Source organism: Dryobates pubescens, chromosome 5, assembly GCF_014839835.1.
Source record: "Dryobates pubescens isolate bDryPub1 chromosome 5, bDryPub1.pri, whole genome shotgun sequence".
NCBI lineage: Eukaryota > Metazoa > Chordata > Aves > Piciformes > Picidae > Dryobates > Dryobates pubescens.
In genome coordinates, this window is record NC_071616.1 from 42,238,291 (window position 1) to 42,253,606 (window position 15,316).

The 15,316-nt window shown below is 45.4% G+C and overlaps 1 long non-coding RNA gene across 3 annotated transcripts; it reads right to left on the reverse strand.

Annotated features, from left to right (window-relative positions):
- Nucleotides 1-3,046: 3,046 nt before the first annotated feature.
- LOC128897249 (uncharacterized) lies at nucleotides 3,047-13,380 on the reverse strand. Of its 3 annotated transcripts, none has more exons than XR_008462270.1 (5): nucleotides 13,136-13,380; nucleotides 12,645-12,711; nucleotides 7,116-7,160; nucleotides 5,267-5,332; nucleotides 3,047-4,325 (listed from the first exon to the last, which is right to left on the reverse strand). It is a non-coding gene; the product is annotated as an uncharacterized LOC128897249 (long non-coding RNA). The 3 variants fall into 3 exon arrangements; XR_008462269.1 differs by having other exon boundaries at nucleotides 5,263-5,332; XR_008462268.1 differs by lacking the exon at nucleotides 5,267-5,332 and having other exon boundaries at nucleotides 3,051-4,325; nucleotides 13,136-13,375.
- Nucleotides 13,381-15,316: the final 1,936 nt, after the last annotated feature.

Sequence of the window (15,316 nt, forward strand, 5' to 3'; positions counted from 1 at the left end):
CAAGGCCTCATTGCCCTTCTCTGGACACGTTCAAGTGTCTCACTGTCCTTCTTAAATTGAGGGGCCCAGAACTGGACACAGTACTCAAGGTGTGGCCTAACCAGTGCTGAGTACAGGGCACAATGACTTGCCTGCTCCCGATGGCCACACTATTACCGATGCAGAAAACAAAAGTTTAAGAGTTCAACTGTGTTGCAGAAGGAGAAGATGAGGAATTTCTTCAGGTAGGATAAGGCAGCTAGGCCACTTCCTTCTCATACACATTTCTTGCACTCACTCACTCACTCACTCACTCACTCACATACCTTCTTATGGAACTCTCCATGTCCATTTCTTCCTGTAAACCAATGACACTGTGTTTTACACTTCCAGTAAAGGTCACAGTGGAGATGTACAGTGAAAGTCAGGACATTTTTGGGTTCTACACCAAACCAAGGTAGCAAGTACTTTTCTGCATTGCTTATAGGGGCATGGACGTGTCGGAAAAATCTCAGAGATAGTGACAGAGGTGGCTTCACATGCTGCAAAACAGGGACAGTACTCAAACACCCACAGACCAGACCTATTTTCTCCTGTCACCTGTCTGGGTACTACAAACTGTGGCACACTCCATCTTTGAGCTAGGAGCTACATACATGGAAAATCAGTAGTACAACCTTGCTCTGTAAAACTTTTCTACTTGCTTGCCTTCACTGCCATTTGGATTTCTTTCCTCTTCATTCTCTCTTTATTCTTGATACAGTCCTAATGTTGCCATTGTTGCTGATACTGCTGTTATGCTCGAAATTGGAACCAAAACCATGTGACTTTTCCTAGCTTTTTAGTATCTGCAGCTCCTCAAACTGATGGGACAGCCTCCAAAGCAACAACTCTAGGCCTCTTAAGATTTGGTACCAACACACCACAAAGAGAAAAAAAGCAGTTGGGCCTGTAGCTGCTCTGCACTTTTCACTGAGCTCATTTTAAGCTGACAGAAACTGGGTGCAGTGTTTGAGAGATAGCATTTACCGTACCCAAAATGGAACTCAGTGTAGAGGAGGGAAACATCAGAAACATAATTAAAATCTTTAGAAAATGACATTCTGTTTGAAGGGAAAACTGTGGACTAAGTCCTGCTGGCCTTAAATTCTTCAGGCGTTTCTGAAGAGAGCTGAAACCCATCATTGGTTTGATTTTTTTATACAATGAGTTCATGACTAATATTTTCTGCTGTATTACTGCCAGTCTGTGTGATTTAATGTTCCCTGCAACTGTTATACACCAGTTCATTATTTTCTTTAAATGTGAACTTAAAGGGACTTTCTTCTGCTGTGTTCTCACTTCATTGTGTTGTGGGGTTTTTGTTGTCATTGTTGGTTGGTTGTGGGTTTTTTGGCTACATTCAAATAGGTTCTATTTCTAGGTGAAAGGAATATTTCCTTCCTCTTCTCTCCCCAAAAGAAAAATTAAAAGTGGCTCTTCTAAGCATCATTCCCCTGTAGGAAGGTCTCTGCAATCTGTTGAAGATTAGGGACACATTGTATGCAGGAAGAAAGTTGTCACAGATTAGATCAGGTGGGGTGAGGGGGGATGGGAATAAAAAAAAATTAAAAAAAAAAAAAAAAAGAAGAAGAAGAAAAAATAATCACCAAGCTGATCTGAGAGACTGCAAGGCATCCAGTTCCTTCTGTGTCAGGGAAACACATATCTTTTTCCCACTACTTTCAAGGAGTTGAAATAACTATTTGAAAAATAAGGAAAATCGCTCCTCGCCTCAGGCTTGAAACAACAGTGAAATTTAGGTACCATCATTCTGAGCCGAAGCTTTAGGAAAATATTGCCCCCCCTTTTCACCTCTCAGACTGTTAGAAAATTCTTAGCATGTTCTGTTTCAGAAAAACTCACAAATAATGGATAGTTCCTTTCAGAAATTGCCAGCAACACCCTATTCTTACTAGATTTTCAGAGCTCACAGTAGTGGCTGCATAGATGAGGCCATCACGAGCCAGAGGCACCAGCAGCACAGAACACTCTGCTGTTTATTTAGGCTCTGAAAAAGAGCCTTCTTGCTTATTTTCCTAAAATAATTAAAATGCATCACTGAAGTTCCGATTTGCTAAAAAAGAAAAAAAAAGCAAAAAAAAAAAAAAAAAAGCGTGGGAGCATAAATGTTTTGGCTCAGAGCTGACAGTAAATATATCTTCATATCATGTTTTTATTTTACCACTTTTAATGCATCTATCCTTTCTGCCCGCTTCCCCTCCCCCATTAATTCCTGAAGTGCTTGACAGAGCCCTGGAGCTCACACTGTTCTCTCCCCTCGCTGCAGCGGAAGATCAAATGTATTACTTTACCCCCTTTGCATGTCTGGTGACAGGATAGAAGTATTGGCTCAGTCGGGATTTACTTCTCCTCGGGGACGAGCCCCGGCAGGGCGAGGGCTGAGAGCCCGTCCCCGTCGCCGGTGCGGAGCGGCGCGGAGAGGGGCTCACCGCGGCGGGGCTCGCCGGGGCGCGGCTGCGCGTCAGCTGTGGCCGGGGAACAGGCCTACCCCGCGCTTGTCCTGGAGTCGGGCTTGGTTTGAGGGTTTGTTATTCTTGTTGATGGATTTATAACCCACGAAACAGGTCGTGGGGAGCGTTACCCCAAATTCCTGCACTGCTGACTGGCTACACTGGGATTAAACCAGGGGGAAATATATATCTGCATGTATTTATCTAAATCTTCATTGCCCTCGAAAGCTGAGAGATCACTGTTATTTGCACGTTGTGCAAGGAAGGCATCTCGATATTAGTTTAAGAAGGGTAACTCCACCACTGCTGGTGCTGTTCATTTGCAATTCCTACACACTGGCTATTATGTGCAGTGAACTAATCCTGCCTTGCCTTGGAAACAGAGCTTCCACTTAGCCCACTACACTCCTCAGATTTCCTTTATAAGAGAGCCATTGTTTTGCTGGGATTTTATGATTATTTATAATATTACATAGAAATTTGAATGCTCCCAATACGCATGCAGAGTTTTCTTTCTTTTTTTTTTTTTTCTGGCCCTTTCTGAACTTTCTGGGGTCTTTCTGTGCTCCCCGTGTTATAGGAAGGAGAAACTCGGGGCATCCACGTTTCTTTAGTCCTTCCTGTGGCAGCTGCTGGGGGTGAGTACTACACGATAGGCACTGCACAATGGCCAACCCTCTCACACTCTGTATCAGTGTCCGGCCGCGGAGGATCGCCGAGGTTTAATTGCATCCATCTGCTGGCGTTTACTGGAAGGGTGAGCGATATGGGCCACGGTTCACACCAGGGAATTCGTCCCTGGGAGAGCTGCTTCTCCTTATAGGCAGCTACTAAGTGGGGCCAAATTCTGTCACGGGTGTCTCTGGCCGTTGCACTTAAAAGTCCTGAAATCCTGGCCTCGCTGAAACGAAGAGAGCCCTTGTCTCTGCAAGCCCGGAATGGCCCCTCCGAGGAAAGAGAACCCAGCGGCCGGGGCAAAAGCTTCCCACCCGTCCACCCGCGTTTTCCCAGAGCACCAAAAGTACCCTAAAGCAGGGAAGGACCTCGCAGCCCTGGCAGGGGATAGACCTCGTGTAGTTCGGGCCTGAGAGGCTGGAGCATCTGCTGGCCGCTGGTCAGACGCGGTTTATGCGTTTATTGGCATTATGGCAATACAGTGCACGGTCAAAAACAACGCAAGAAGTTACACGCTCGCCGCGGGAACATTTCCGCCAAGGCCGAGAAAGACAGATCTGCACAAAGTCACCCAAGGAATTAAATCATGTTTGCAGTTTTAGTGGGGTTTGACTTATCTCGTCCCGTCTTGCTTGCTTCTCCTCCCTCCCCCTCCCAACCGATCCTTTACCCAGGGGCAAATCTTGTTCTCTACGATTTTTCGGCAATTACCAAAGAGGCTGGCTTAACCTCGGACATGCGACTGGGAGATTTCGGGACTGATTACTTTGTGTAGTACTGTCCTTAGATCCGTCTTGGATCCAGATTCCATGGCAGCATTTTGGAACGGTCCGGTGCCGCCCCTGCCTCTCGCTGGGCTCTAGTACGTTTGGCAAACGCAGCCTCCCCATTTCCAGAGGAGATGATGGAGTCGTGTTTACATTCCAGACAGCCACTAACTTCTCCGATCGCTCCCTCCTAACCCCCACTGCCTCCCCCTCTCCATTTTCCTTTTTGGTTCTAGCGAACAAAAACCGGCATTTGGTGGCAGCACGCTGTCCTGTTCTGCTGTTGCATCATGACCACGCAGACCTCATTCATCACGGATCCTTCTCCTGGACAGTTCCCCACTTTGCTTGTCAGACGTTTCTTGTCACGTCACCTTCTTCCTCCAGATACCTAATCAGGGAGAGAACACATCCCGGGCACAGCCGCAGGCAGAAAATCCCGCCCCCCCACACCCCACCCCCGCCCCCCGCCACCGTAGTCCCTGCGACCGTTCTTCAGGCCCCATGGCTTGGCTTTCCCAGGGCTCAAGAAATACAGGAATAGATAAAAGGACCCACCTCTACAGGACCTGGTCCTAACGCAGTTTCCCCGGGTCTCAAGCTAAGGGTAGCGATGTAGGGACTAATTTCCCCAAGCACGACACAACAGTCCCAGACACCAGGGTGACCAGGCTGTTCATATCAGTCTCTGTCAAAGTACTTGCAATGCTAAAGTACGATGCTGCTGAGATGGTTAACAGCTTGTGAAGATAGGTTAGGAAATACTGAGTGGCTGGTTGGCAGAGAACGGAAAAAGGAGACGACGAGGACAGAGGGTCCCAATAAAGCCCCAGCAGATCACCGTTTTTCTCAGAAGGAAGGTAGATTTATGAGGGCATCTGTTTAACCCTTTTATTAGTCTTTTTAAAAGCAGGGAAGAGGGCAAAATCTTTAAACGACGGTTCATGAGTCACTTGATAGGTAGCTTGGAACTGTTGCCAACTGCAAGTTGTGTATATGGCATTTAAAAAAAAAACCACCAAACAAACAAGGAACAAACAACAACAAAACAAAACAAAACAAAAAGAAGGAAAAAAACCCACAGCACAGGAGCTACAAGCCCAGACTCCCTTGAGTCACGGTGTTTAATAACTAACTAGGTTCAACTGTGCATGTCTATGTGTGTTTGTATTTCTATTGTCAAAGAATGAGGGTGTAGGTTCTTCACATGTTAGATTTACCATTTCGTGTTGATTTTAACATCCCCTAACGACCCATCCCACAGAGGTATCTAAAAGCACCTACAGATTATCTCCCATCTCTCTACTAGTCTAATGTGACACACCTACCTACATTTTAGGGGTGCATCATTTGAGACAGATTTACAGTTCAACCCTCTCGGAAGACAGGAGGAGAGATCTGCGTGGAATATAAATTCAAGAATGTAATTCTTTCTCAAACAAATAATCTGCTCCCTTTCAAATATAATTAATGTTTTGATAGTGCATTTCTTGTAAGAGAGAGATACAAAAACAGAGGCAACCTCTAGGCTCTCTGTTTGTATATCTGCAACAGGAATTTACAATACCTATCTTGTGAATGTGACAAATAGGGTGTTTTAAACATTTAGAAGTTTATTTATTAGCAGAACTACAGCAGGAAACTGATAGGTCTTCGCTATCCACCGTGCCCACTTTACGCACGGTTTTGTTGAAAGGAAATTGCAGTTGCAGGAGGAGGGCATTAGTCTTTCATTGGGATGAGAATTGTTTCCCAGCTCTCAGGATGCAGCCTTCTGTCCTGTTGTGCTTGGAAGGCACATGTCCTTGCGCTTTGTCTTTCATCCTCTTCTATCTTTTCTCCGTGGGGCTGAGCCTACATCCCTTTTCCGCCCGCAGGGAGCTAAGGAAAAGCTCCCTAACACAGCGGGAACAGTCAGCATTTTGGTTTTGACAGTCTTCAGCGTTCAGACTGGTTCGGGCAACGATGTGTTCCAAGCCATATAGTCTGAACAAAGCCATGCTTGAAAATGCTCGGAACATTTGTCAGATGCTTGTTAAATACTGTTATATGATCGTATGGCTCATTAGTTATAGATCCGCTACCAAATCCAGCGGGGCTGAGTTATGGGGGTTTTTATATTTTTTTATTCCCTATCTCCCTCTCTTTTCTTCTCTCCCTCTTTCCTTTCTAATAGCGGTTTCATAGGAAAGTACCTAAAGGCGATTCTGCTTTGGTGAGGGCCACGAAACTGAACGACATTCACTGAGAATGTCTACATCGTTCCTAAAGCACAACACAAAATTGCCTCAGTGAAAAAACTTCTGGTTTAACTCCAAATCCTACAAACGCTGGAGATCGGCTTGAGACCAAAGCCATCTGGATACTCCTCTCCCGTTCATGAATGGCCAGATTCGGCTTCCACCAGTACCAAAAGTAAATTTCCCATTCATATCACTGGAACCTGCATTGGGTTCTCATTATTTCTATAGCCTAGCAGCACACTTTGGCATGCCGTTTATTTTCCATTGTCATGTTATTTTTGAAAATCTGAGTGTAAAATGGAACCGTGCTATGAAGAAATTTTTAAAAGCAATGGTTTCCAGCTGGGGTTAGCTTGCCTCGCCTCGCTCAAATGGTATTTTCAGAGAAAGGGAGGACATATGTTAAAAATACTTTTTTTCAGAGCGAGAAAGAGACCTGTAGTCGGTTTGGAGGTCTTTAGCAAGAATAAACGTTAATAATATGCGTTATTACTACCCTAAGGCTCTCTTAGTTATGAAAGAAACGGACCTGGCTATTCTGATGGCAGGCTTTCAAAAAAAAAAAAGAAAAAGAAAAAATAAAAGCACACAAACAAACAACAACAACAACAAAAAACCCCAGCAAGCACCACCAAAAACCAAAACAAACCCAAACCCGCACAAAACAAAATAAACAACAAAAAAACTTTTGTTAAAAAAATTTAAATTCAAAAACTTCAAAATTTTTCAGCGCAGTTTATGGTCTCTGAATGGATTGTTCCAGACCGTGGAGCATTCCCTCCCCAATAACTTGGGTTTGGAATAGACAATATTCTAACCTCCTTTTAATTTTATTATACGTGTTCTCTGGATCTGCCTTTTCTGAAAGGCCTCAAATATCTTGTAAACACCTGGACACTATGGCAGAGATAACCTTAGTTCAAAACAAAGTTACCAACCTCAGTCAGTGAGATCCAATTAATTCGATGTTTGCCTCCAGTGATCTGTGAAAAAAAAACATACGATGGGAGAACACAGAAAAAAAAAAAAAAAAAAGAAGGGAAATATTAACTGCACTGATCTGATAACTTCTAGGAAAATGCCAAATACACGTTTTTAAACTAATTTCTTTTTTTTTAAAATTAAGAAGAACTTTGGTACTTTTGGGATATGCAACTGGTCTGTTTTTCGTCAAAGGCTAACGTTAGGGACGATCGCACTTACGTTCAGAAAATATTGCTATTTTTCTTAATGGGGAAAATTGGACTCCCGCGACTTAGATCTGCGGTTTTTAGAACTGGGATGGAAATTGGACTGACACCACTTTGCACTTTAACAATCGGATTTCGTCAGGATACAAGTTGTTTGTTTAACCCGACAGCTCCGTGCACCCCGTCGCACGCTTTTACACACTCATTAAAACGATTATTCACGACCTGTCGAGTGTTTTCTCGTTCATTCACAGGAAAGACTTAGCGCCCTAAGATTCAAGCGCATACGGCCAGCTATACCACGGGCCGAGGGGAGAGATTACTTATCTCTGTGATCATCTGATGCTAGGCCGTCTTATCTCTACAGGTTGTAAAGCAGCAGTTGCAGGAGGTAAAAGAAAAAAAAAAAAACACAAGGGGGGAGGGGGGAGTGGAAAAAAAAAATCCCCCCCTCCCCGACAAAACTTGCTGAAAGCACAAGGAAGAAATGAAGAGCGCTCCTAGTCGCGAAGAAGGGCTTGGCACTTGCTCAGCACCGCACGCAGGTCCTGCTCCCTCTTCCCCACCTATAGCTCGGGCTCCCGCTGCGCCGTTCCCCGGGCAAGCCGGTGGCAAATGCCCCGGTGATACTGCGCCGTGGGCGGCCCGTGGAGCTGCGCCCCGGTCAGCCGGTGGTTCAGTGCCCTGGGCAGCCGGTGGAGCTGCGCCCTGGGCGGCTGAGACAGCGCGGGCTCTGGGGAAGAGAGCTGCCCCTACCTACACCTGGCCTTCGCACCGCCGCCTTCCATCGACCCTGTTCTAAGCTTGCTGTCCGCCACCGAGGTGCCTCTGCTAGCACGGTCGAAGAGGAGAAAATAAAATATTGATAAAGCACAACTCTCCTCGAAACGGTCGCAAAAGAAAATGCCAGTGTCGGGGGGGGGGGGGGGGAAGGAAGTGTGATGTAAAATATATATCAAAAAGTCAGCGGTCTAGAAGGGGATAGCTGGAAACGAGACCGTTTAGCAGAGAGGCTAGGGCAATTCCTTTTGAACAGATTAAATCACTAAGCCAAAAAAAAACTCAACTTAAAATATCGTCTGCTTTGGAGCACTCCAATACTTGAATGCCGATCCTTCTATTTTATTTTATTTAAATATATCGATTCCTGATTTCTTTATTCAGATTACCACCGATTCTTAAATTCCATCTATGAGGAAACCCCAGGGGCCATTCTATTGCTGGGAAGGTGTTTTACACTTACAAAGGAAGCCAAGGGCCCAGAAGGCGAAGCCTTACATCGGTTCCTGTTCAGCCTCTGCGGGTCCAGAAAATCACTTTTCATTTGGAAAAATATCTAAACAGAATGTCCTTTTATTTAAATGAACCTACTCCAAATGCAACAAGGGATTTTAATCTGAAACGGTTTCCTAATTGCTCGAAAGGCAAGCACGTATAAGTAATTTGTTAAACTTATTGGATTGCAATAATCCACTATCAGGTTAGCTAAGAATGGATCTGTCAAGTGTGTTTCCCGGTCTAAGCTCTTTCTTTCAAACCAATCTGGTATAATAATTAGCAGACAAAGAACCCGAAATATGTAAGCAAATACCTAAAGTTCTGCATAAATAAACATACTAATCAATAGCAAGCTACTCAACACTTGTCTTATTGATGAAGAGACAATCGATTTTGCTGTTCCAACCTGCAATCAGAGGTTTGTATTTAATTATCAGTACTTTTACCTTCACTGATTTAATAATAAAAATAGAGTTAATAAGCCCTACTCTTCCTTCTAAATGCAAATTATATTGATGACATAAGTAAAGGCAACTTACACTTCCCAGAAAAACAAACAACTTTGTTCAAAGAGAATAAATAAGCGAGCAAGAAAAGGAACATGCAGGGCTGCCTTTCCTGATGAATGCTAGAGGACACTTTCATATTCAGAAAAGATCAGGCAAATATATACGTGCATATATACACACACGTGTATATATGTATATATATACAGAGACATAGGGGGGGGAAGTTGACTGATAAAACAACAATGCGACTTTTATTTGCATAATTCTCATCTGTTTTCTCACAGACCTGTGTGAGTGTGTGTATACTATACGCTAATAAAAATATCCTTGCCATTCTGTGCCACTGTGATTCTCTCCTTCAGATGCACTTGCCATCAGAAGTGCGGTTCAGAAACCTAAATAGAAATTTGCTTATTACTAACGTGTTTTTAATTTACCTATGAGCCATGGTACGATATATATAAAAATGATTATGTGACTCGTTTAACCATTTCCCTGCATAGACCGCTCTAATAATGTGTCTCAGCTTTGTTTCTTTTGGTGTCTAGTGAAAATGTCGGAGCCGCTTGAAAATACACTGGCGTGGGGTTGCGAGTGTGTTTGGGTGTGCCTAGAGCATAAAACGGGGGAAAATGTAAGTTCTAGGAGAGCATCACAAAGATTTTTGCTGCAAAAGAACAATAGAACAGTCTGGTAACTGATTAATGTTACCCGTATTTAATTCTCAAAAGTCTTGCAGCCTTTTGGGACACGCAGTACTTTATGATGAGGGTTTGCTTATTTTTGTGAAAAAGCAACTTTTATTTTCTTTCTCTCTCTCTCTTTTTTTTTAACTGTCTTCCAAGACTAAGGAAGGATTCCTCTTTTTTTACTCTACAGCCAGACTTCAGCCAGATTCTTTGGCAGATGCCTGTCTCCTCTTGGATATGATTAATTTAACAGACTAGCTAATCTTTAAATACTTGCGATAAGATCATTTCTGGGTGGAAACCAGGCATGGGGTGGGTGGTAGGGCAATGAGGGGTCTGCGAATCCTTCTCCTCCCAATAACGAATAGTGCAGGGTGAAGACTAAACTTGGAGGATCACGTTAATGGAGAGCTCGGTGAGGTCTTGTCCGCAGACCCGTCGCTGCAGCCCCCCATCCCTCTGCCACCGTCACGGGAGAGTGGCCCTGAGTGCCGCCAACTAGGGAGCGCCCCGGAGGGGAAGGGTTTCTTTTGCGTATTCCTACCTCCCTGTAAAGGATGCCCCTGCGAAATAAGCGCTCTGAATTCCCCACTGCGGGGAGGGGGGGGAAAAGAAAAAGAAAAAGAAAAAAAAAGGTGGGGCGGGGGGGGAAGCAAGAAAAAACCCCAAGAGAGCCTGGGCTTCGTGCCGCCTTTGTAGCTGGAAACTCAGACTCCCTGGCCAGGCAGCTCCGGGCAAGGAGAGCTTTCACCTCTCGGTCTTAGGTTAAGCAGTTCTTTGCAGCTAACTTTACAAGGATGCTTTACTCATCTTAGGGTAGGGTGACAATGGCAGGCTTTTCTCAGACTCCTCGTTTAGTCTTTCCTCTCAAATCACGGATAACCCCAAATACACTTGGAGGACTCCCTAGAGATAATTCTTTGAAACGGACTTTGCATTAATTTCCCCGATTGAGAATAGAAAATCCGCTCTAATTCGCTAGGCTGATACTGTATTCTGTTACACGGTATTAAGAAGAGAGGGAGAAGAAGTTGCTGATAATTGCTTTGGTTATTTATTTTGGCGATTTGGTTTATTTCCTTAGGGTTGTTTTTCTTTTTCGAGTTTTCGGTGGTTCTTTTTGCCTCAGTGGAGGAGAGGATGGCTTTCGGAATACCGTTCCTGAATAGGAACATCCTGGGCGAGTTCGCAGGAAGAGGACTTTAAATGTCTTTCCCCACGGCAGCATGTGTCCCTTGGTAGATACCAAGATGCAAACCGAAGTCTGCACGGAGAAGGACACGTCAAGATTTTCCTCCTTTCTGAAGGGGAGGGAGGAGGCACAGGCTCAAGCCGTCCAAATACAAACGCCTCCTCTCGCCTGCAAATCGCAGTTTTACCGGCTGGCAGGTGAGCGCCGGGAGGTGAAAGAGGCCCCGAGTACACAGGGATTTCCGAGGCGGTGGTAGCCGGCGGTAAGCGGCCGGTGCCCCGCGAAGCCCGGGGGCGGCTCTCCCGCGAGGCAAGAGCGCCCCCAGCCGCGGCACCGCGGCGCCACCGCCTGGCCCCCGCCCGCCCTCCGCTCCGGCCCCCGCCTCGCCCCGCGGACACGCGAGTCCCGGCAGGGTGGCTTCGCGCTGGGCTTGGGGCTGCCGGAGGCTCTGGCAGAGCCGGGTCTCTGCTGCCGCGGGGAAGCGCAGGGCTGGGTGCCGCGCTGCGCAGCGCAGGGGTGCGGAGCTCCGCTCGTGCCTCGCGGGACCCACGGGGCAGCCCTGCCCCATCTGTGGGCAGACGACACGCTGCCAGTTCCGTCAGAAGTTAACGCCGGCGTGTGCTGTGCGTGTGTGAGCGCACGCTTCCCCGTGCACCGGTGCCGTTTCCTGCGGTGCGAAGGAGACAGCCGCTCGGTATCGCTGCCCCCTACGCTCACAACGTCACGGAAAACTTAATCTGCTGTATATTAGAAAAAATCATTATTTTCATGAGGTCACAAACAGCAGGAATAAGGGTTTTAAAGTCATCCACCGGGTGAATCCTCTCTTTCTCTCCGCCGCTTCGGGTCAGCGGGACGAGAAGAAGCCGATCCACAGAGGGCCCCGTCTCGGGTCTTGCCCACGCAACCAGGCGCCTGCCCCCGCCTGCCAGCATGAGCAAACTGAGCAAATCAGTGGTTTAAACTTTCGCCCCTAAACTGAGGTTTCAATGTGCGGTACCTACATCTTCATATATCCAGGATGTAGTCACAGAATTTGTGGAGTGGGAAGACAAAGGGAGTGCCTGGAGCTCTCCCGTGAGCACGAACATTGCCCGTGGTCGGGTTGGCGGTTGTAAGGCAGCATTTGCTCTACTGGCGCACTCAGTGCAAAGCCCAGCTCAGTTTTAGATGTACGACTTTGTACAAGGTCTTCCTCCTTGCTCTCCCAGAATTTTTGGCATTTAGTCACTTTCCTGAGACTCTAAGGATATTAGCACTGTTTATGCAAGCCCCCAAAGGCGCGAGGAGCCCGTAGCTTTTTATCAAACGATAAGCTCAGGGGTTTTAAAATCGATCCCTTACAGAATCCGCCTATACCCGCCATACTAAACCCGTCCTTCATACAGCTGAGACGGAACAAGTAGCAAATTTCACCCTGGAATGATGGTGGCGGAGCACTTCGCCTAGTCCCCATAATATTTCTACACTCAACCGTGACCAAAAAGGCATGACACGCTCCGGGGTCTGCGGGAATCGCTCTCCCTCCCATCCTGATACCAGCGGACTCAAATCGCGAGTGTAATTACTTGATCCCTGAATGCAAAAGAGGAGCAAAATCTACACTCACCCTGTGCCGGTGGAAGACTCCCATTCCCAAGTGCCATCGTGCAGGTAGAGGCAGGTTCTCCTTGGATCTTAAAAAAGGCAAACACAACATTGCACCCGTGTGATTTTCTCTGGCGTTAGTGGCAAACAAGCAAACAAAGACCACATTAACAAAACAAGCTTTAAAATCTAAACGTGCGAAGAAACTTCCGACTTACCGATTGAAACGAAAAGAGCCCGAAGGGGAGGGGGGAGGCCGGGGGAGGAAACGACCAAAAAAAAAAAAAAAAAAAAAAAGGAAAGGGAGGAAAAAAAAAATCCTAACATTAGACACACGCAGTTTTGGTGTAACTGGTGCTTTGAAACTATGCTTCGGTTGCATGGGCGATCTGCTTATTAGGGGGCACGGGGGAACAGTACGATTAGACAGAAGTCTGTCATCTCTTCATTCGTATCACATGGATCTGCCTGTTGGGAGAAGAAGTAGGGAAGGTTTTCTTGAAGTGCACCTACCCTTCTGGCGGGAAGGCTTGCTGGGATTGCTGGGCAGGTTTCTTCTGGAGGGTCCCATCTCTCTGGAGTAGCTGCAGTGGAGTTGAGGGCAGGTTCTCCGGTGAGGTAGGAATGTGCAGGAACTCCGCCCTCTGGGCACAGTCACACAAACCCAGCAAAACAGCCACAGCCAGCCCTAAAACCTCTAATGATCTTCACCTTCACCTCTTTCTAACCCAGTTCTCCACCACTTTTTGACCCATTTACCCAGGCATCTTCACCACGGGGCGGGGGGGGGGGGGGGGAGCGGGGGGGGGGAGGGGGGGGAGGGGGCGGTATTCAAAACAAGAACATTTCAGTGCAGAAAAACTGCCGAGAAGCTTCTACAGGCACTAGCGCACGGATAGACAACTCCGTAGGGTTGTGTGTGTCTATATGTACACATACATATTTATTGCCATTCGTTCAACTTCTAGCCGTGTAAAATGTATGAGCATTTCTGTCTTAAGCGCGTGTATTATTCGTGATATACCATTAAGTACATCGCGCTGGCTATATATAGGCAGACAGGGTTTTTTTGATTGGTTGTTTGGGTTGGTTTTTTTTCTGTCCTAAAGGGAAATACGAACAATTAAAAAATATAGTTATTAATAAAGCAACGAACCTTGCTCAACGTTCTTTCTTAAGAAAAACTCTTATGTAGTTCAGGCAAAACGTAACCGGAGTTCAGTGGGAGTTTTGCTTGAGTGAATAGTGAATACGTGGTGATTGAGACCTCATATTAACACAAGTGGTGAGGGGGTGTGTACCTGAATCATAATTTCTGACATAAATCTTAATAGTCATCAGAAGAAAAGCAAAATGACGTTCTGGTTAAACTATTTTTTTCCCCCAAGTACCAGAGTGAAAAAATATATCCCACCCCCAAACAGAATTTTGTGCCATTTAAGGCAAAATATATTATTATTCACTTTCTTTTAAACTCCTTCATAAGAATATATTCCACATAACGGATGTTCTTTTACTGAAACAATACCCCCCCCCCCCCCAAAAAAAAGTGTTTCAAAGAATTGCAAAATTGGTTGACCAAATCACGTATTATGGATTCCAGTTACACTTAGTACCCTCAAATATGGTGGCCAAAGCAATCTTAAAATCGTAATTGGAGGTTTCTTGACGAGGAAATTTCTTCCTCCGTTTATGTGAGCAAAGTTAATCACCTCAAACATCAGCTAGGAATATAACAACAGCTCCTTAATTCCATAAAGGCCACTCGCCCCCCATAAACACTCCAAATTAAGAAACGCTAAAGAAATGACACTAAGACACTGCAATATTCTAGAAATGCGCATATTTTAAATAATTTTTTAATCCTAAAATATTCTAAAAGCTTAGCTTTGAGGATTTGACATCGAAATCACAATGGAGACAAGTATCAGAGTTATTGCTTCTTTAAAAAAAAAAAAAATAAAGTGAAAAAAAAAAAAAAACAAACACCAACCAAATTGCCTACCTCACATTCAGTACCGAGCAAGCCTGTGCACAGGATAGCCTCAGTGAACAAAAGGGTTTCTCTGACTGTGGAGCAAGCAAAGGTAAAAGCATGTTTGGGGCCTTGGCAGTCCTGCCACGATCCATGACAACTTTAGAGGTTGTGGGGATTTTTTTCCTTACAAAGACAATCACCTTGATGATAACACGTATGTGGAAACCAGCTCAACAACCACCCCTTTCCCCAGTAGAAGAGGAAAAAGGGAGAAGTCTGTGGTACCTGAACTGCTTAGGCAGCATTTTGCTACACTGAACCTCAAGGAGAGCACAGAGAGGGAGTGCTTGCTTAAATGAAGTCTGGAGAGGCATGCAATCAGGGTTACCCTTTTCAGGAATTATTATGCATCACGCTATCTAATTAATGCCAACCCCAAACTCTGACCATGGCAAGATTGTGCTTTCTTCCAACTGATATGTCTTTTCCTCCTTTTAGTACATTGTCAGTAGATTTTTTTTTTACATTGTGAAATAAATAATACTTTAAACTACATGCTATTGGGTTTCCTACGGTACACAACCAATTGCAAGTGGTAAATAATAAATTATTTCCTTTGTCAGCTGCAGGAGATGCCATTCTTTTAATTTGCTTAGGCACAAGTATACAGAATGGGTCTCGAGACTTGAAGAGTTTAAATCACACCTAGTTCATTT